The sequence below is a fragment of the Neoarius graeffei genome, chromosome 1, assembly GCF_027579695.1.
Source record: "Neoarius graeffei isolate fNeoGra1 chromosome 1, fNeoGra1.pri, whole genome shotgun sequence".
Taxonomy (NCBI): domain Eukaryota; kingdom Metazoa; phylum Chordata; class Actinopteri; order Siluriformes; family Ariidae; genus Neoarius; species Neoarius graeffei.
In genome coordinates this window covers 44,139,831-44,163,047 of record NC_083569.1, presented here as the reverse complement: position 1 = coordinate 44,163,047, position 23,217 = coordinate 44,139,831, and the positions used below count along the sequence as shown (strand labels likewise).

At 41.7% G+C, this 23,217-nt stretch overlaps 1 pseudogene; it reads left to right on the top strand.

The window, feature by feature from the left end:
* The first annotated feature begins 6,847 nt into the window (after positions 1-6,847).
* The window catches only part of LOC132884958 (uncharacterized), a 78,551-nt pseudogene continuing 62,181 nt past the window's right edge, over positions 6,848-23,217 (top strand).

The following is a 23,217-nucleotide window of genomic DNA, read 5'->3' as shown; positions in this document are numbered from 1 at the left end:
TTAATTAAAATGATAAACAGCATGTCCTACTGTAAACATGTACTGTAATTCATTAAAATTCAGCTGCAATGCTTTTAAAGTAAATTAGATTATGAATACAGAGGTACTTGGGTGTCTTTCAGTGGAATTGTAATGGAATTTGTAAATCTGGTTTTTAAACCTGAATGCAATTTTTTAAATGTTTCTCTGTTTTTTTTTTTATTTCATTTGTCATCATTTTCCCTCTGTTAGGGTTTTGCTGGGATTCGAACCTGGTTCGTTGGTGTGATAATCCAGCAAACCCCCACTAGGCCACCAGGGGGATGACTCAAATGCAGAGGCGTGAGGCGGAAGTAGAAAAAGAATCAAAAGGTTTATTTAAACTATATACACTATATACAGGGCAAAACAAAAGACAAAAAAAAAAAAAAACCAAAGAGTATAATCCAAAAGAAAAGCAAAGTGCAAAAATACAAAAGCTAAGAAGATCAAAAAACACAGTACAAAGGAAACTGGAGATAAACATAACAGCACAAAGACTCCGTGACAAGAGGACTGAACTCAGGGGTATAAATAGACAAACTAATTAAGGACACAGGTGAAGATAATTAGGCAATTAACACAAACACAAGACACAGGAACAGTGGCGGCCTCTAGAGGCCAAAATAAACACGACATGAAAAGGAAATAACAGCGGCCTCTAGAGGCCAAAACAGTCCTAGTCCTAACAGGACCCCCCCCTCTAGGAGCGTCTCCTGACGTTCCCAGGGCGATCCGGATGGGCCGAATGGAAGTCCCGACATAGTTCTTTATCAAGGACATCCCGAGCAGGAACCCAGCAGCGCTCCTCAGGACCATAGCCCTCCCAGTCCACCAGATATTGCAACCCGCCGCGGACCCGGCGGGAGTCAAGCAGGCGATTCACAGTGAACACAGTCTGCCCCTGGAAGATGCGGGGGGGTGGGGGGTTCCTAGGGGCAGGGGCATACGTAGACGTCAGTACGGGCCGTAACAGGGAAACATGGAAAGTGGGGTTGATCCTCAGAGTCCGGGGCAACTGGAGCCGGTAGGAGACAGGGTTCACCCTGCGCACCACCTTGAAGGGGCCAATGTAGCGAGGAGCAAGCTTGCGGTTCTCCACCCGCAGTGGAAGGTCCTTAGTGGACAGCCAAACACGCTGCCCAGGGCGGAAAGCGTGTGCAGGTCTTCTATGGCGGTTGGCCTGAGTCTGGTTGGTTCTGGAGGTCTGTATGAGGGTCTTCCTGACCTTGCTCCAGGTCTTGCGACACCGTCTCACATATTGGTTGACCGAGGGCACCCCCGCGTCCTCCTCCTGGTCCGGGAACAGAGGTGGCTGGAACCCGAATTGGCACTGGAATGGCGACAGCTTGGTGGCCGATGACTGCAGGGTGTTGTGGGCGTACTCCGCCCATGGCAGCCAGGTGCTCCACGATGTCGGGTTATCCATAGCCAGGCCTCGCAGGGTGGTTTCCAGGTCCTGGTTGAGCCTCTCCGTCTGACCATTGGACTGTGGGTGAAACCCAGAGGAGAGGCTGGCAGTGGCTCCGATGACCTTGCAGAACCCGTGCCACACTCGGGAGGAGAACTGGGGCCCTCGGTCTGAGACGATGTCCTGTGGAAGACCAAAGACTCGGAAGACATGATTAAACAAAAGTTTCGCAGTTTCAAGAGCAGAGGGGAGTTTGCACAGTGGTATGAAGCGGCAGGCCTTGGAGAATCTGTCAACTAAGACCAAAATGACCGTGTTACCTTGTGACTCAGGGAGACCCGTGATAAAGTCGACTGCCACGTGGGACCAGGGACGCCGGGGAATGGTCAGAGGATGCAGGAGACCCTGGGGACGCTGTCGTGGGTTCTTGGTTCTGGTGCAAACCTCACAGGACAGGACAAATGACCTTACTTCCTGCTCCATGTTAGGCCACCAGAAGCGTCTTTTCAGGAAGTCCAGGGTCCTCCGAGCTCCCGGGTGGGCGGTGAGAGGGGAAGAGTGACCCCACTGGAGAACCTTGGCCCGGGCTTGATGTGGGACGTACAAGAGGCCTGGTGGCCCCGTCCCAGGACCGGGGTCCTGGCGTTGGGCTCGTCGGACAGCCTCCTCAATACCCCAGCGGACAGGGGCCACAATCCGGGACACAGGGATAATAGGCCCGACTTCATTCTCCCTGTTAGTGGCAGAGAACAGTCTGGACAGTGCGTCAGGTTTGGTGTTCTTGGAGCCGGGGCGGTATGAGAGGGTGAAGTCAAATCGACTGAAAAACAGGGCCCACCTAGCCTGTCGAGGGTTCAGTCTCTTGGCTTGCTGGAGGTACTCCAGGTTCTTGTGGTCAGTCCAAACCAGGAATGGATGTTGTGCTCCCTCCAGCCAGTGCCTCCACTCCTCAAGGGCCAGTTTGACCGCTAGCAGTTCTCGATCCCCCACATCGTACCGGGACTCAGCAGGACTCAGGCGGTGGGAGAAGTAAGCGCAGGGGTGCAGCTTTCCTTCCGAACGTTGAGAGAGCACCGCGCCGACACCACTGTCCGAGGCGTCCACCTCCACGATGAATGGTTGGGAGGTGTCCGGGAGAACCAGAATGGGTGCCGTGCAGAAGCGGTCCTTGAGGTCTTTGAACGCCTTTTCTGCCTGAGGAGACCAGCCATAAGATCCACCTGTCCCTTTGGTGAGGTCTGACATGGGTGCTGCCACAGAACTGAAGTTCCTGATGAACTTGCGGTAGAAGTTAGCGAATCCTAAGAACCGCTGAACCTCCTTAACGGACTTGGGAGTAGGCCAATCCCGGACGGCCAGGGTCTTGGCAGGGTCCATTTGGAGTTGGCCTGTCCGTACAATAAATCCCAGAAAGGAGACCTCGGGAACATGAAATTCGCATTTCTGGGCCTTGGCGAACAGATTGTTCTGTAGCAGCCTCTGGAGAACCTGGCGGACATGGTGGCGGTGCTCCTGCACGGTCTTGGAAAAGATAAGGATGTCATCGAGGTAGACAAAAACGTATAGGTTAATCATGTCCCTTAAGACGTCGTTGATTAGGGCCTGAAAAACAGCTGGTGCGTTGGTGAGTCCGAAGGGCATCACCTGGTATTCGTAGTGCCCAGACGGGGTGTTAAAGGCAGTCTTCCACTCGTCTCCCTGTCGGATACGGATGAGGTGGTATGCGTTCCGTAGGTCCAACTTGGTGAAGACGGTGGCGCCTTGGAGCAGGTCGAAAGCTGTGGACATCAGCGGAAGGGGATATCGGTTGCGCACAGTGATCTTATTCAGGCCCCTGTAATCAATACATGGTCGGAGCCCCCCATCCTTCTTGCCGACAAAGAAGAAGCCGGCTCCAGCAGGTGAAGTGGAGGGTCGAATAAACCCAGAGACCAGGGCATCTTTGAGGTATTCCTCCATGGCCTTGCGTTCTGGCTGAGAGAGTGAAAACAGTCTGCCACGAGGAGGGGTAGTCCCAGGGAGCAAGTCGATGGCACAGTCGTAGGCCCGGTGCGGAGGAAGAACGGCGGCCCTGCTCTTGCTGAATACCTCCTTGAGATCCCAGTACTCTGTGGGAACTTGAGATAACTCGGTGAGATCAGGGGGCTCGGCAGGAGACACAGGAGAGCTAGAGAGCAGACAAGAGGCATGGCATGCAGGGCCCCATTCCACAACCTGGCTTGTTACCCAGTCTATGCGAGGGTTGTGGCGAGTAAGCCAAGGAAGGCCTAGAATAACTGGGAACTCAGGTGAAGGAATCAGGTGCAGGGATATTTCTTCCTTGTGACCTTGAGACTGGAGGAAAACTGGAGAAGTAACTTGGGTGACTCTTCCATCACCTAACGCTTGGCCATCGAGGGCAGACACAGACAGTGGGACTTCAAGAGGTGCAGTCGGAATATTGATGCTTTGGGCGAAGTGAATATCCATAAAGTTCCCAGCCGCCCCTGAGTCTATCAAAGCTTGACAAGAGTGGACAGACTCACCCCAGGAGATGGAGACCGGGATGTAGATTCCTTGGCCAGGGAGTCCGGGAGAGAGGGTAGGCCCCGTCACAACCCTCCCTCGGCTGGACGGGGCGGTCCTTTTCCCAAGAGTTCGGGACATGATGCTCGGAAGTGACCAGGCTTGCCACAGTAGATGCAGCACTTGTCCCTCCTTCTGCGCTCCCTCTCAGATGCGGAGAGGCGAGTACGACCCACTTGCATGGGTTCTGGACAGTCACTGAAGGAGGTAGACGGTCTCCAGGTAGAGGTAGGGAGGCTGGGGGGGCTCAAGGCTTGGTGGCGTTCTCTCATCCTGTTGTCCAGACGAATAGCATGTGAGATGAGGGTTTCGAGGTCACTTGGGCATCCAATAGAGGCCAGACCGTCCTTGATGGGGTCAGACAGACCATGGTGGAAGGCTGACACCAGGGCAGTCTCGTTCCATCCACTTACTGCTGCGAGTGTTCGGAACGAGATGGCGTAATCTGCGACGCTTCCTCCTTGCCGGATGGACATGAGCTTTCGGGCTGCGTCGGTACTGATGTCTGCCTGATCGAAGACCCGAAGCATCTCTTCAGAAAACAGCTGGAAATCAAAGCACTCAGGTCCCTGTCTTTGCCAGATAGCAGTAGCCCAGGCTCGCGCCTTACCAGCTAATAAGGTGATCACAAAGGCAATCTTGCGGCGATCCGTAGTGTAGGTGGTAGGCTGAAGCTCAAAGGTGAGTTGACACTGGGTAAGGAACTCTCGGCACTCACTGTGCTTGCCGTCATACCTCTGTGGTGCAGGAAGGCTGGGTTCGCGAGGTGAAGAAGGCAGCATTGCAGGAGGCACTGGAGCAGGAGTGGGAGCTGGATCAGGAGCAGGAACTGGATCAGGAGCAGGAGATGCAGGCAGAGATGTCAGCTGTGCCAGGGTTTTCCCAATTTGCTGAAGCAGTTCCTCGTGGCGAGCGAGGGCCTCACGTTGGCTGGTGAGCGTACGTCCATGAGCGTCCATGGTTGCTCCGAAGCGTGTCAAAGCTGCCATAATTCCCTGAAGGTTGGCCGGGTAGACAGTTGAAGCAGCCTCTGCTGAGTCGGTCATGACGGAGTCTTTCTGTTAGGGTTTTGCTGGGATTCGAACCTGGTTCGTTGGTGTGATAATCCAGCAAACCCCCACTAGGCCACCAGGGGGATGACTCAAATGCAGAGGCGTGAGGCGGAAGTAGAAAAAGAATCAAAAGGTTTATTTAAACTATATACACTATATACAGGGCAAAACAAAAGACAAAAAAAAAAAAAAACCAAAGAGTATAATCCAAAAGAAAAGCAAAGTGCAAAAATACAAAAGCTAAGAAGATCAAAAAACACAGTACAAAGGAAACTGGAGATAAACATAACAGCACAAAGACTCCGTGACAAGAGGACTGAACTCAGGGGTATAAATAGACAAACTAATTAAGGACACAGGTGAAGATAATTAGGCAATTAACACAAACACAAGACACAGGAACAGTGGCGGCCTCTAGAGGCCAAAATAAACACGACATGAAAAGGAAATAACAGCGGCCTCTAGAGGCCAAAACAGTCCTAGTCCTAACACCCTCTGGTTTAAATGTAAAAGAGAAATGCTTTTCAATTTGAAAAACATATAGGTTTCAAACTATGTATCGTGAAGAAAGAAAAAGAAAAAAAATCTACATTTGACCATGTAAAGGATTTACACAGGTATCACACATACGGTATGTCTGTATGTCTATGTCTGAGTAATATTCAATACATTTACTCTGATCAAAGTAGTTTTTTTTGAAAGTGTCCCTCCAAATGTTTACATATTAGACAATTGTGCACCCAAAGCATGTCTGCTCAATGCATCCTTCTCTTCTCCAGCTTTTGATAGCTGTTGCTGAATTAATAAATTCTGTAGCTACATCTTAGATATGGTGACTTTAGGATGTATATATCACGTATAATAATATCATATCACCTCCTTGTTTTCATTTTTCCCTCTCCCCTGTTTTGTTCAACTGTCTAATCACTAAAATCTTGCTTGTGTTTTAAATACATACTGTAAATACATTACAAAATTGTGTTTTCTGCTCTGCTTTGTTTTCTCATTTCTTTGTTTGACAGATTCAAGCACAAGGACTGTTGAACCTGTTTTCTGCTTTTGACTTCTGCCTGACTTTTTGTAGCACAATTATTGAATTGCTCATGAAATGTCCATCTGTGTTTTGGCCACACCCAAAAACTTTGAATGTGATTTTAGAATTAGGCCTTAAAATAGACATGACATATAAAGTAAATACTGTTAGTTTGGCTTTCTGCTGTTATAGTTCTAACGTTACAATGATTTAGTGGTTATTGATTCAGGAATGACCCATAGATGTGAATTTCCACCCCTAATGCTAATAGTGGAAATTAAGGGCAGTGGTGTCTTCACAGTTAAAGGCTCTGGTTTACAAGTTAAAAGGTCCAGCGTTCGAGCCTGAACACCCTTCAATGCGACCCCAATTTCACTGTGCTGTAATGAATAAGTGACAATCTGTATTCCCATTATCTGTAGCCGCTTATCCTGTCTTACAGGGTCGCAGGCAAGCTGGAGCCTATCCCAGCTGACTATGGGTGAAAGGCGGGGTACACCCTGGACAAGTCGCCAGGTCATCGCAGGGCTGACACATAGACACAGACAACCATTCACACTCACATTCACACCTACAGTCAATTTAGAGTCACCAGTTAACCTAACCTGCATGTCTTTGGACTGTGGGGGAAACCGGAGCACCCGGAGGAAACCCACGCGGACACGGGGAGAACATGCAAACTCCACACAGCAAGGCCCTCGTTGGTCACTGGGCTCAAACCCAGGACCTTCTTGCTGTGAGGTGACAGCGCTAACCACTACACCACCATGCCGCCCATAATAAGTGACAAATAATCTTCTAAATATTTGGCTGCACTGATGTGCTCCAGTTGGGGAAAAAAAAACAAGGATTAGGGTTAAATCATAAGTGAAAAGTTGTATTAATATCTATAGTTTAGACCTTTTACATGGCCGATATGCTTTTCATTGTAGTTTATCTTTTAATGAGTGAATTACATCTATTTCAGCACCTAGTGGTAGGATCACAATAGACTTGCTCAACTATCTTCATTTGTGCTTGGTTTGCCTGCTTCTGTTCTGATCTACATCTAAATATTTTTTATTTAAAATTCATACTTATGCTATTCCCAGCAATACAAAATCAATATCAAACTTTAAAATAATTTTTTGGGGATCATTTGAAAAATACACTGCTGGATCCAAGAAAGTCTTTGGTTCAGGCACAACATATTATGTAAAAGGTAAGTGAGGGTATTTTTATGATACTTCAGAAATATTTTTGAGACATTTTTGCAAAGCTATGGTAATATCTAATCATCAGACAAAATGACAAAAATCAGGCTTGCGTTTTATCCTATTCAATATTTGTAATTAATTGATAAATTACAGATAAAGCTAGTATCCGTACTAATCTAATCTAAAGATTCAAAATCTAAAAATTGTTGAAGAGACTGTTTAAAAATATTTTATATAATTTGCTTCTGAGTGCAACATGCAATACTAGAATTTCTGGATCTTGGCCGATTGTCACTGTCAAAAGCATATTTTAATGTGTATGTATGTATGCATGCTTATTTATTTATTTATTTATTTATAGTTATTTAGTTATTCAGACTACCAAACTGATGAAATGTCAACTACATACATTGCATCTTTTTCAGTATAAAGCCTACAATAAACCAAAAAAAAAAAAAACAACCTGTAAATAAATCTAAAACCACGGAAAAAAAGATAAGGTAACAAAATGACAGAGAATAAAACAAAAAGCTTTTTTTAAAGCTAAGTGAAAAATGAAAATTGTCATTCAAATATTCACAAATAAAGAAAAATTAAAGGAAAGCATAGTTTAATAAGAAATTACATTGAAATTGAAAGTAGTTTTCCAGATTTGAAAAATACCCTAAGTGTCCAAACCTTTTCGCAGTTAGAAGAGCAAAAAAGTATATTAACAAATGTATTCACAAATTTATATATATATATATATATATATATATATATATATATATATATATATATATATATATATATATATTTGTGTGTGTGTGTGTGTGTGTGTGTGTGTGTTTATATATAAATTTATATATATAAACCAATTGTCATTCATGTATATTGATATTAGCTGTAAATATATATTTAACTGTTCAGAGAAAATAGGTTGATGTGTGGCAACTGATTCAGTTCCCTTTATACACCAAAAATTCAGAGTTAAAAAACATATATTATGACCTGTAATGCTGGTAATAATAACCACAATCAACTGCCACAATATTATATGTTTATAATTGGTCAGCCATTGTTCAAAACAGCTAAACATTTGACCACAAATTTATTTCAGTTTCTTTGTACAGATATAACACATAGAAACTATTTCATTTTTATGGCCTATTTTATGGGAAATGTTTGTCAATGCATCTCACCCATATTTGTTTCAATTAGGTACAGATTTTGTAGTTTTATTTGTTTGAATCCTTTCTTTGATAACATATCAAAGATAAAATCTTCAAGTACAATAAAATATGAGATTTTAATTATTCAGAATTTGTAGTTATGTGATTATGATAGAGTTAAATGTTACTCATAAATAATTAGTTTAGAGTAACACTAAAGAATATAGGAAAGAATTTATAGAATAAACCTTACACAAAGCTGAAATAAAATGAAACAACTTGCTGCAGTTTAATGCTCATAACATGCATTAAAAGTAGACTGCAGTTACTGGATAGGAGATTTTGGAATTTTGCCCTCTCTGGCAAAAAAAAAAAAAAAAAATCATGTTGTACCATATGTTGTGCTCCACAGGTGCTAAAGAAGGCAACTGGACTTGCTTGAAATCCTTGACGATGTTTCACCTCTCATCCAAAAGGCTGAAGAACTGAAGAAGTCTTTCGGATGAGAGGTGGAACTTCGCCAAGGATTTTAAGCAAGTCCAGTTGCCTTCTTTAGCACTTACGGTTTACAGTGACCTGGATGACTGAGAACCTTCACAGACAAACGTCACATGTTGTGCTGTGCTCTTCCTCTACTGCACAGATTAATACTTACATTGTATGGTGCAATAACAGTATAGGATAGTATATAACTTTATTGTACAATGTGTCACAATTGAGAAATCTAGCAACCAGATTTCTGAATTGAAAACCGGGGATTTTTTTTTTTCATTTGGTAGGCATATATTTTTAAATTTACCAATGTTAATATCTATGAAGTAAAGAAAATGGGGACAAATCGGATTCCAGCAACTTGTAACATGATAAATCATGTCAGAAAATTAAAAATTACAGGCCGATGGTGATTGAAGTTCAGGCAAACTATGGAAGATGCAATAAAATGGTCAAAATACAATGGTCCAAAAAAGTGCATGTAATATTTCCCTGATTGGGGTGGGCACTGAAACACAAGGACAGGCGTTTTTGTGTGTGTGTGTGTGTGTGTGTGTGGTTTTTTTTTGTATCACTCTCTTTTTTAATGTGCAAAAAAAATTGCTTTTCAGCAACACTTGTCATATATATATATATATATATATATATCCTCCTGAGAACCGACCCATAGACTTGTGTCCTCTATAGTTGACATTTGTTTTACGTGCACACCCTCTTACTCTTTCAAGCTATTCACTTGAATCCTGGTGTGTTGTAAAGAGTACCTGTACATCCTGGGCTTTCCAGTGATATACCATGTGACTAGGAGGGTTGCTGGGAAATTCCTAGTAAGGAAATTACAACAAAAGAGAAATTGAGAGACACATTTTTTTCCTGGTTCCCAGGAGGATATATATATATATATATATATATATATATATATATATATATCACACTTATATCAACACTCTGGTCAGAGCTCGGCCTCTTTTCTCCTCTCAGCACTTTATCAACTTGCCATTCAAACACACACACACACACAAAAAAAAAAAACCACATTAATTAAGCACTGGTGTGATCGTTTTGCCACTCACCTTCCTTAGCCTCGCTCTCCATTCACAAACTGGCACTCAACCGCTATTTGCTTCCACAGTGCATTTAACAAAAAACAAACAAATAAGAAAATAAATCTGTATTATAAAAACAATGATACAAGTGTGTAGGTAGGTTCAGGGGTCCTGGGGATGCTCAGGCCCTGAAGGTCTGCCTAGAATAAAAGCAGAAGGGACAGAAGACTAATAATAATAATAATAATAATAATAATAACAGACAAAAGTACAACTGAACTACAGTACCAGTAAAAATTTGGACATACCTACTCATTTGTAGGTTTTTCTGTATTTTGACTATTGTACTGTACACTATTGACATTATCTTAACCACCTTCATGAGGTAATCACCTGGAACACTTTTCAATTAATGGGTGTGCTTCATCAAAAGTTTATTAGTGCAATTTCTTGCCTTTTTAATGTGTTTGAGCTCAAACAGTAAACCGTAAATAATAAAAATACAGTAAATAGCCCGATTCCACAACTGTAGACATGAAGTGACTTTTAATTAATAAAAATAAAGAAAAAATATTGAATTAGAAGGTGCGTCCAAATTTTTAACGGGTACTGAAATTCTCTCTTCTCTTGATAAACATTATGTATATATATGGGGGAAACTTTGTCAACCTGTCAATGCACGTTATACTTAACTCAAACAAACATTGTCTCCTTATTCAATTCTTTTTTTTTATGGACACTGTGTTCTGATTTGTGGCTTGTGTGTGTGTGTGTGGGGGGGGGGGGGGGGTCCATCAGTCACAAAACATCAGTATAAAAATCTGTGATAATATCAGAAACAAACATTTTTACATCAGCAAATGGAACAATACTTATAATTTGAGAGTTTAAATTCATCCTAAGTGTGTGTATCATTAGTGCACACAAGTCCTAAAATATCACATTCAGAGTGATTACCATAAGAGGGTTGTAGAGTTCTGTGTCATAGTTTAGTTGTTCATACATATTTTTCACTTTGCACTTAAAAGCAGTTCGAAGCTGGTCTTAATATAGCATATGTAATAATAAATCTGTTTAACGTCAGACAGTTGATGGAAATAGTTCAGTGGTGAATATCACGCAGTTTCTCAGAACTGCCCCTGATTCTATCTGTGCATTTAAAGCACTGTGCAAAAGTTTTAGGCACCCTCATTTTTTCCGGAAACAAATTTTGTCTTCGATGTTCATTTTATGAGTTCTGCATTACTGAGTCAGTGAAAAAAAATTCTAAAATGACTTTTCGAACAAAAAAATGTTATGTAACAGAAAAATGTTTGTAAGTTAGAAGGAAAGCCATGGCCTAATGGTCAGTGAAACAGCTTTGGGATGAAAAAAAAAAAGTTTGTTGGTTTGATTCCCTGGACCAGCAGGACTGGCTGAAGTGGCCTTGAGTAAGGGACCTAACCCCCAACTGCTCTGGCAAGTGTGAAAGCATACCTTGTGTCCGATTAGCCAAAGAAAAACTGATGATGCGATTATCAGTTCGGGCAGGTCACCTGGCCCCCCCAAAAAAAAGTCAGTAAAGAAAGCAACATATTATTTAACAGACCAATTTTCAGACAAAAACAGCATAATGAAGTCTGTCAGGTTTTATAGAAGCATCTCAGAGTCCTCAGAAGAACTGTAGCCGATTCTCCAAGATGCTTAGAAACCTTATTAATCAATTTCTTTATAAAACTGCACAAAATGTATCTGAGACTACTGATGCATTTATAAAAAGCAAATATCGACACTAAATAGTGACAATGTTTGGTTTATTAATGTATACTGCTCTATTTAAGAGATTCTTTAAAGTATAAATGTTTAATTTCACTATTTTTGAAGGCATCTTTGCTTTAGGGCATATATTTATATATGCCTAATACTTTTGTACAGTATTATGAATATTTTTATTCAGATCCAAATACATTTTACAAAATAACAAGCCCTTACTTTTGGTAGTCAGCTACACTGACTCCACACACCTTCTGTGTGTTTTAGTTCCAGTGTATATTAACAATATTAATAAAAAATAAAAATAAATGGAAATGTTTTTAAAATTTTTATCAAGATGCATGTTGCAAGGCTACACAGAGACACAGGATTATTTTTGTTCTCAGTGACGCCACAACACAGAGGCTCGGCAAATCACACACGTCCTGCAGAAGCAAATTGCTTATCAGCTCAGCACACTGCATTCAAGCTGCTGCATGTGGTTTATTTCTGGTAAACACACTCAGCTGCACTGCATGCAACTCACCACACTATCCCCTTCGCACGCGCACACACACACACATGGGAGAGAGAGAGAGAGAGAGAGAGAGAATGAATTCCCAAACAGTTGCCAGCTGAATCAAATCTTCACTGTACAAAACAGAGTTTTACTTTAATATCATTAGTTACTTATAATCATGTTATCGGTTATCATGCAGGGGCGGCACGGTGGTGTAGTGGTTAGCACTATCACCTCACAGCAAGAAGGTCCTGGGTTCGAGCCCAGCGGCCGGCGAGGGCCTTTCTGTGTGGAGTTTGCATGTTCTCCCCGTGTCCGCATGGGTTTCCTCTGGGTGCTCCGGTTTCCTCCACAGTCCAAAGACATGCAGGTTAGGTTAACTGGTGACTCTAAATTGACCGTAGGTGTGAATGTGAGTGTGAATGGTTGTCTGTGTCTATGTGTCAGCCCTGTGATGACCTGGCGACTTGTCCAGGGTGTACCCCGCCTTTCGCCCGTAGTCAGCTGGGATAGGATCCAGCTTGCCTGCGACCCTGTAGAACAGGATAAAGCGGCTACAGATAATGGATGTTATAATGCCTAATGAGGATGGGTTCCCTTTGAGTCCAGGTCCTCTCAAGGTTTCTTTCTCAGGGAGTTTTTCTTTTCCGCCATCACCTCAAGCTTGCTCATTATGAATAAATGTATTTGGAATAAAGCTATGAGTTTGTATTTTAAAAATCTTTATTTTTCTGTAAAGTTGCTTTGTAACAATGTCTATTGTTAAAAGTGCTGTCCAAATAAATCATCTTGACTCATACAATTTAAAAAAAAAAAAGTTAATTTTTGTTTAAAAATTAGGCATCCCTAAACTTTATGTGGGCAGTGTCAATGTTCAAAATAACACACACCTTATACCATCTTACAACAATCTTTGTGTGGTTGGTAGAAGAGAGCAACTGGACTTGCTTGAAAAGTCTTGAAGACGTTTCGCCTCTCGTCCGAAAGGCATCCTCAGTTCTGTCTGTCTAATAGGGAGTATCAAGTATTTATCCTCTCATGGATCATAATAGAATCCAAATCAGAATGCTGATGGCTGCATTGAAGGTGGCTGATAGATGTCATAGACACCCACCTCTGTTCAGTGATGGTCGTTCCAGGCTGACAAAAATGAACGATCCTCTCTGGCTAAGATGTCCGCCAGTTTTCTGGAGGTCCTCTCATACTCCCGCACCAGTCGAAGGGAACTCATCCCAAAGTGTGTAGAAACATATCTGTGAAGATACTCAGTCGTCCAGGTACATAGTAATCTGTGGTTGGTAGAAGAGAGCAACTGGACTTGCTTGAAAAGTCTTGAAGAAGCCATCAGCATTCTGATTCGGATTCTATTATGATCCATGAGAGGATAAATACTTGATACTCCCTATTAGACAGACAGAACTGATGATGCCTTTCGGACGAGAGGCTAAACGTCTTCAAGACTTTTCAAGCAAGTCCAGTTGCTCTCTTCTACCAACCACAGATTACTATGTACCTGGACGACTGAGTATCTTCACAGAAACAATCTTTGTGCTTTATTGCATTTGAAAAACACTCCAGACCTGATCAGGAAAAAGAAGGCTGCTGAGGCTGTGCTTGGTTTTGGAAAGCCAGATCTATATAATAATTTTATTTAATGTGTGTAAATACATAAATGGAGGCATGGCATATGGATAGCAAGCGATAGAATTGCTACAATGGGCAGAAGTAAAGAAATTCACAAAATAAATTTGATGATCTTCAAAAAAAATAGACTGTCAAATGTGAACATGTGAAGTCTGTAACAGTTCTGTGTCATAGTTTAGTTGTTCATACATATTTTTCACTTTGCACTTAAAAGCAGTTCGAAGCTGGTCTTAATATAGCATATGTAATAATAAATCTGTTTAACGTCAGACAGTTGATGGAAATAGTTCAGTGGTGAATATCACGCAGTTTCTCAGAACTGCCCCTGATTCTATCTGTGCATTTAAAGCACTGTGCAAAAGTATTAGGCACCCTCATTTTTTCCAGAAACAAATTTTGTCTTCGATGTTCATTTTATGAGTTCTGCATTACTGAGTCAGTGAAAAAAATCAATTTCCAAAATGACTTTTCGAACAAAAAAAATGTTATGTAAAATGATATTTTCTAGACAGAAAATATAATCATAATACATGCCTAATGTAAAAAAAGAAGAAGAATTACAAAGCAATACACAAAATATTGTAGCACAGATAAGTATACAGGCAAATGAGATTTAAAAGACATTACATATATTCAAAAGAAAAACAATACAGAGGAAAATCCATCCATCCATCCATTATCCTGTACAGGGTCGCAGGCAAGCTGGAGCCAATCCCAGCTGATGATGGGTGAGAGGCGGGGTACACCCTGGACAAGTCGCCAGGTCATTGCAGGGCTGATACATAGAGACAAACAACCATTCACACTCACATTCACACCTACGGTCAATTTAGAGCCACCAATTAGCCTAACCTGCATGTCTTTGGACTGTGGGGGAAACCGGAGCACCCGGAGGAAATCCACACAGAAAGACCCTTGCCGGCCGCTGGGCTCAAACCCAGGACCTTCTTGCTGTGAGGCGACAGTGCTAACCACTACACCACCGTACCGCCCCTACAGAGAAAAATCTGTTGATAAAATATCAGGCAGGGCAGCATGGTGGTGTCAGTGTTACAGTGTTAAACAACATTTGACTGCTGGTGGATTTGTGGTCTTGTGTTGTTTGTTTGATGAACTAATCAGGACTGAATTGCTGCATTTCTCTTCCACAGTAAGACAGAAATGGTGCAGAAATACAGCACATGTTTTACAAGTAGTATCGCATACATGACACTGAACAGATACAGTCTGCACTTGAACTCAAACACACCTGCACAAGAGACGTGAAAAGAAAATCTGCTTCAAAATCAGAAAGTGATGCAGCAAAAACATTTACATTCATTTACTTAAGTAATTTTTTTTTACTGAATTGCAAAAACTAACTTGACAAGTGAAATAATTAAATGTTATTCTGTCTTATCGTAATTTATACAGTGCAAAAATGATTTGTTGTTTTAAGTGAAAAAAAAGTGAGTAACTGAGTTGCCTTAAAAGTTTTAGTTCATTGAAACTCACACAGTAGGTTAGCACAATGTGTCCAGACTTTTGACTGGTACCATATATTTTTCATTCCTTGAATTTCCAAATGTCTGATATTTGAAACTTTTTCAAAAATTTGTGGCCGATCAGTCACCCCATCTGTGTCCATGGCGATATTTGGAGTAACCCCTCAGGATGTCAACTTAAGCAGGGACCAAACTGGCATTGTTGCTTTCTGCTCCCTCCTGGCCAGGAGGCTCATCTTGTGTAAATGGAAAGACTCTTCACCTCCAACTTATGAACATTGGATTAAGAACGTTATGTATTACTTACAACTAGAGAAGATCTGTTGCTTCTTTTCTACATGGCAACCATTCCTGACTTTTGTGGCAAATATGGAAGCTGAAAAACTCTCATAAGGCACACAGTGTTCTCCTACATATGCATCTATTTGCAATGGACTGGTCTGTTTTTTTTTTTTTGGTATGTCAAGAGGTGGGGCTCGAACCCAGGAAGGTCCGGGTTCGAGCCCAGCGGCCAGCGAGGGCCTTTCTGTGTGGAGTTTGCATGTTCTCCCCGTGTCCGCGTGAGTTTCCTCTGGGTGCTCCGGTTTCCCCCACAGTCCAAAGACATGCAGGTTAGGTTAACTGGTGACTCTAAATTGACCGTAGGTGTGAATGTGAGTGTGAATGGTTGTCTGTGTCTATGTGTCAGCCCTGTGATGACCTGGCGACTTGTCCAGGGTGTACCCCGCCTTTCGCCCGTAGTCAGCTGGGATAGGCTCCAGCTTGCCTGTGACCCTGTAGGACAGGATAAAGCGGCTACAGATAATGGATGGATGGATGGATGTCAAGGGATGGGTGCGACAGTCTCTATTTGATTTGCATTTAGTCATGCTCATGATGTGTGGTAAACTCTGGGATGGTCCCTGTACGTTCTTCTTTTTGCTGTAATTTTGAATTATTAATAAAAAAAGACCTTGTTCAAAAAAAGAACTTTCAAATGCTTGAACTTTTTGTAATGTGAATTTTTATCTGAATTGTTTTTGCCTAAATTTTCAAGACCCGAATTTCAGATAGTTGAATATGACCAAGATGTTGAAATATCATAGGGTTCACACTGAAAATGTTCAACATTACATTGTTAAAGAAGACCGTGAAATATACAGTCACTTTCTGGCAGCAATTAGCTGGTAAGTTACTGTAGTACGGTACCTTCCACAGTATGCTTACTGTGAAGTTAATCAGATAAACTATAAAATACTGTAATTATTACAGTACTGTAACTGTTGTCACAATAAGAGTACTGTATTTTTTATCACAGCAAATTGCAGCATTCATTTTCTCATCTCATCTCATTATCTCTAGCCGCTTTATCCTTCTACAGGGTTGCAGGCAAGCTGGAGCCTATCCCAGCTGACTATGGGCGAAAGGCAGGGTACACCCTGGACAAGTCGCCAGGTCATCACAGGGCTGACACATAGACACAGACAACCATTCACACTCACATTCACACCTACAGTCAATTTAGAGTCACCAGTTAACCTAACCTGCATGTCTTTGGACTGTGGGGGAAACCGGAGCACCCGGAGGAAACCCACGCGGACACGGGGAGAACATGCAAACTCCGCACAGAAAGGCCCTCGCTGGCCCCGGGGCTCGAACCCAGGACCTTCTTGCTGTGAGGCGACAGCGCTAACCACTACACCACCGTGCCGCACAGCATTCATTTTAATATTGTAATTTAATTACAATAATAATTACATACAAATGAAGACAAAAAATTGTCACAAAAATTTCATTTATTATCACTTCATTCAACTTTCAACATTTTAAATTTGAAAATACAAAGGCACAAAATAGATTTTATTTTGTAATTTTCATTTTGTAAAAAAAAATTGCAATTTTTAAACAACAATATTCACTAAAAACCTTCATATTACCATATACCTTAAAAATGAATTTAAAAATGAAAATGAAAAACATACCTAAAAATGCAGCAAACTGTTGCATAGTGTTGTTTTAAAAGTGGAAACATAAAAAGACAGAAATGGCACGTGCACCAAAAACTCACTCTCTCATTATCTCTAGCCGCTTTATCCTGTTCTACAGGGTCGCAGGCAAGCTGGAGCCTATCCCAGCTGACTACGGGCGAAAGGCGGGGTACACCCTGGACAAGTCGCCAGGTCATCACAGGGCTGACACATAGACACAGACAACCATTCACACCTACACTCAATTTAGAGTCACCAGTTAACCTAACCTGCATGTCTTTGCACTGTGGGGGAAACCGGAGCACCCAGAGGAAACCAGTGCGGACACAGGGAGAACATGCAAACTCCACACAGAAAGGCCCTCGCCGGCCCCGGGGCTCGAACCCAGAACCTTCTTGCTGTGAGGCCACAGCACTAACCACTACACCACCATGCCGCCTTTGCACCAGAAACTGTAGAATTTTAAACAATAAAATGTCTTACACTGACTTAATTGTTTCTAAACTGTATTCTTCTTCCTGGATTGGAATCCTCTTGTTGAGCTCGAGTCTTCTTTACTGCAGTGGAAGGAATGGAATTAGTTAATGATGTAGAAATGTATAGGCAAGACTGATGGCTCTATGACCATTTTTGTTGACTCCTTACTTCCCACTAGAAATGCCATAAAATATTTCTACTACTGACAACACTACATAAACACTACATATGCATAGTACAATGGTACACACGCACACACACACACACACGGGCATTAGTAAGTCCCACCACCCTGTGTTCTGTGTAACAGCGAATAAGGGCTATAAATAAACTTGAACTCTAAAGTAATAACTTAATGGAAACATTTCAAAGTAAATGAGAATTAACAGTCTCACTTGGTATCAGTTGTTCTCCCAGTCATATTCAATAATAATATTACTCACATTAAAACACAACTGATGTTATAAGCCCAGCAAGTTTCAATACCGTCGAGAAATGCTGCCTTCAAGTGTTTGTTGAAAGGTCCTACTTCTGAGGTAGGAAATCATAATCATGAATTGTCACATATTCAAGCTGGTGGCTGGAAATCTACCACAAATAAGGAAACAGCTTTTAAAAAATGGACGCTGTGTCAAAAACATTGAACCATCTTGCAGCTCTGTTCATTTAATTCAAGAAAATAACCACGAATGGAGGTTCAGCAATCACATTCACGTTAGCATAATTTTCTGTTTATGAAAGACTTTGTGGAAGCATTGTCATACACACACATTTAACGTACAACACGATAGTATGTAATAAATGAAATGAAATAAATGCTTACCATCTGTTGATGCCTTGCCTTCCACCATGTTTATTAGTGCCATCCCCTACTCAGCAACTTGGGTATCATAGAAAAGTTTCCCTCGAGTACTTATGATTTTGTTTGACCATCTGTGTGCTCGGAACAAAGTAATTGTGACATTACCGATAACATGAAAATCACAAAAGTCATACTGCAGACCTTTCAAGTGACCCACATCTGGAGGGTCAGACCCACAAAATGATATCCAAACCAGCTGGCCCGCCAATACATGAAAAAACTCGCATCAGAAAAATCTAAGGAGTAATGTCAATGATCTGTCAGGATTTACAACGGAGCTCCCTGCATGCAAAGTGCACAGAGTGACTTTCCATACTTAAGAGAATATGGTAAAAGCATCAACCTGATTTTTGATGGCTTTTGCAACCACAGGGAACCCGATCTTAAGTGCAAGGCAATGTATCTCATTAACACTTGACCACCAGACAATGAAATCTGTATCTTTATTTACATAAGACAGATGGGTTGTTAACCAGTTTTTATTTTTAATTTGCTTTTTGAAAAATAACATAAGATTATTTATGAACACATTTTACACTCATCAAGAGCTCCTCTATTAGGCAGTGCCTAAACTTACGAATATTTCGAAAGAATATATTTATACTCATATACACAGTGGTGCTTGAAAGTTTGTGAACCCTTTAGAATTTTCTATATTTCTTCATAAATATGACCTAAAACATCATCAGATTTTCACACAAGTCCTAAAAGTAGATAAAGAGAACCCAGTTAAACAAATGAGACAAAAATATTATACTTGGTCATTTATTTATTGAGGAAAATGATCCAATATTACATATCTGTGAGTGGCAAAAGTATGTGAACCTTTGCTTTCAGTATCTGGTGTGACCCCCTTGTGCAGCAATAACTGCAAATAAACGTTTGCGGTAACTGTTGATCAGTCCTGCACACCGGCCTGGAGGAATTTTAGCCCATTCCTCTGTACAGAACAGCTTCAGCTCTGGGATGTTGGTAGGTTTCTTCACATGAACTGCTCGCTTTAGGTCCTTCCATAACATTTCGATTGGATTAAGGTCAGGACTTTGACTTGGCCATTCCAAAACATTAACTTTATTCTTCTTTAATCATTCTTTGGGAGAATGACTTGTGTGCTTAGGGTCGTTGTCTTGCTGCATGACCCACCTTCTTTTGAGATTCAGTTCATGGACAGATGTCCTGACATTTTCCTTTAGAATTCGCTGGTATAATTCAGAATTCATTGTTCCATCAATGACGGCAAGCCGTCCTGGCCCAGAAACAGACCCAAACCATGATACTACCACCACCATGTTTCACAGTTGGGATAAGCTTCTTATGCTGGAATGCAGTGTTTTCCTTTCTCCAAACATAACACTTCTCATTTAAACCAAAAAGTTCTATTTTGGTCTCATCCGTCCACAAAACATTTTTCCAGTAGCCTTCTGGCTTGTCCACGTGATCTTTAGCAAACTGCAGACGAGCAGCAATGTTCTTTTTGGAGAGCAGCGGCTTTCTCCTTGCAACCCTGCCATGCACACCATTGTTGTTCAGTGTTCTCCTGATGGTGGACTCATGAACATGAACATTAGCCAATGTGAGAGAGGCCTTCAGTTGCTTAGAAGTTACCCTGGGGTCCTTTGTGACCTCGCCGACTATTACACACCTTGCTCTTGGAGTGATCTTTGTTGGTCGACCACTCCTGGGGAGGGTAACAATGGTCTTGAATTTCCTCCATTTGTACACAATCTGTCTGACTGTGGATTGGTGGAGTCCAAACTCTTTAGAGATGGTTTTGTAACCTTTTCCAGCCTGATGAGCATCAACAACGCTTTTTCTGAGGTCCTCAGAAATCTCCTTTGTTCGTGCCATGATACACTTCCACAAACATGTGTTGTGAAGATCAGACTTTGATAGATCCCTGTTCTTTAAATAAAACAGGGTGTCCACTCACACTTGATTGATTGATTGATTGATTGATTGATTGATTGATTGATTGATTGATTGATTGATTGATTGATAACACCTGACTCTAATTTCACCTTCAAATTTACTGCTCATCCTAGAGGTTCACATATTTTTGCCACTCACAGATATGTAATATTGGATCATTTTCCTCAATAAATAAATGACCAAGTATAATATTTTTGTCTCATTTGTTTAACTGAGTTCTCTTTGTCTACTTTTAGGACTTGTGTGAAAATCTGATGATGTTTTAGGTCATATTTATGCAGAAATATAGAAAATTCTAAAGGGTTCACAAACTTTCAAGCACCACTGTGTATATATATATATATATATATATATATATATATATATATATATATATATATCCATCCATCCATTATCCGTAGCTCTTTATCCTGTGCAGGGTCGCAGGCAAGCTGGAGCCTATCCCAGCTGACTATGGGCGAGAGGCGGGATACACCCTGGACAAGTCGCCAGGTCATCGCAGGGCTGACACATAGAGACAAACATATATTGTGGTCAGAAGTTTACATACAGTAACATGAATGTCATCTTGGATATGAATGTCATGGCAATATTTGTGCTTTCAGTCATTTCTTTGAACTGTTCTTTTTCTGTAGCAGAATGATTGTACAGCATACAGCTTTAATAATAATAAAAAAACACTCGAATTTGGTGCACAAGTTTTAATTTTCTTTGGGTTTTCTGAAATCAACACAGGGTCAACAATTTACACACAGCACACCTAATATTTAGGTAAAATGTCTCTTCACAAGATTCACCTTGACCAAACATTTTTTGTTTACCTTGAACCAGCTTCTGGCAGTATTCTGGTTGGATAATTCACAACTTTTCATGGTAGAATTGGTAGAGTTCAATTACCCCCTTTTCATTCACAAAAGGCTGACTACTTGACCACTTCCAAAACTGCTTTTTGGCATTTCACAGATGACATTTTCTGATTGCTTTGACAGGCCCTTCGAGTTTACAAGCCTACAGATATGACAGCTGCTGTCATTGCATGCATATACATGTGTAAGTTAACCTTTATAATCATTGATCTCTACTGTACATAATTTATATATTTCATGCATGATTGGTCATTTGTGTAGTCATGTCAGATTATGATGGAGCAAGTACAAGTACAGCAAAGAAAAGAAAGCATGTGCATTCTCAAACAAAGTTCAATAAAGAGTGGTCTTTTGCATTTCTGTGTATACAGCTTGTGAAACATCAGCCAGGCAAATCTTTCTGCACAGTGAGTATATATATTTATATTATTTTTAATAACTTATTTACAAGATCTATGTCCATCCATCCATTAGCTGTAGCCACTTATTTTGTCCTACAGGGTCACAGGCAAGCTGGAGCCTATCCCAGCTGACTATGGGCGAAAGGCGGGGTACACCCTGGACAAGTCGCCAGGTCATCACAGGGCTGACACATAGACACAGACAACCATTCACACCTACAGTCAATTTAGAGTCACCAATTAGCTTAACCTGCATGCCTTTGGACTGTGGGGGAAACTGGAGCACCTGGAGGAAACCCACGCGGACAGCATGCAAACTCCACACAGAAAGGCCCTCGCTGGCTGCTGGGATCGAACCCAGGACCTTCTTGCTGTGAGGCGACAGTGCTAACCACTACACCACCGTGCTACCAGAGCTAGGTCTAATGCTTAAATTTAACTTTATATTACTGGTTTGAGGGCGGCACGGTGGTGTAGTGGTTAGCGCTGTCACCTCACAGCAAGAAGGTCCTGGGTTCGAGCCCCGGGGCCGGCGAGGGCCTTTCTGTGTGGAGTTTGCATGTTCTCCCCGTGTCCACGTGGGTTTCCTCTGGGTGCTCCGGTTTCCCCCACAGTCCAAAGACATGCAGGTTAGGTTAACTGGTGACTCTAAATTGACCGTAGGCATGAATGTGAGTGTGAATGGTTGTCTGTGTCTATGTGTCAGCCCTGTGATGACCCGGCGACTTGTCTAGAGTGTACCCCGCCTTTCGCCCATAGTCAGCTGGGATAGGCTCCAGCTTGCCTGCGACCCTGTAGAAGGATAAAGCGGCTAGAGATAATGATGAGATGAGATGATTACTGGTTTGTAAAGAGATCCATATGTTGGAAATATCCCAGTGTTGTAATGTATCTAAAATCTAGATCTGCATCTGATAGACTCGAGTGTAGGCCTATAATAGCTGAATGTCTGTAATAATCAAAGGCCCATCTGTGGTTTATCAAATGTCAAGGTCATTGTCCTGTCAAAATAAACACTGCTCCATGCTGCCAGACGCTATAAACTGTCAACAGATACACAATCCATTTCCAAGTTTTGATACCAATATAAATGTCATATAAATAATGTGAATTGCTTGGAAATTATATATTTCAATGTCATTCAAAAAAAAAATTCTGGGGAAGACCCCCAGACCCCCTATGTGTGGCCTCAGACTCTGGGATCACTTCAGAAATTCTTCAGAATTCTTCAGAAATTCTTCAGAAATTCAGACTCTGGGATCACTTCAGAAAGCTTTTGGAAGTTGGAAACTTGGGACCTACACTACCGTTCAAAAGTTTGGGGTCACTTTGAAATGTCCTTATTTTTGAAAGAAAACCACTGTTCTTTTCA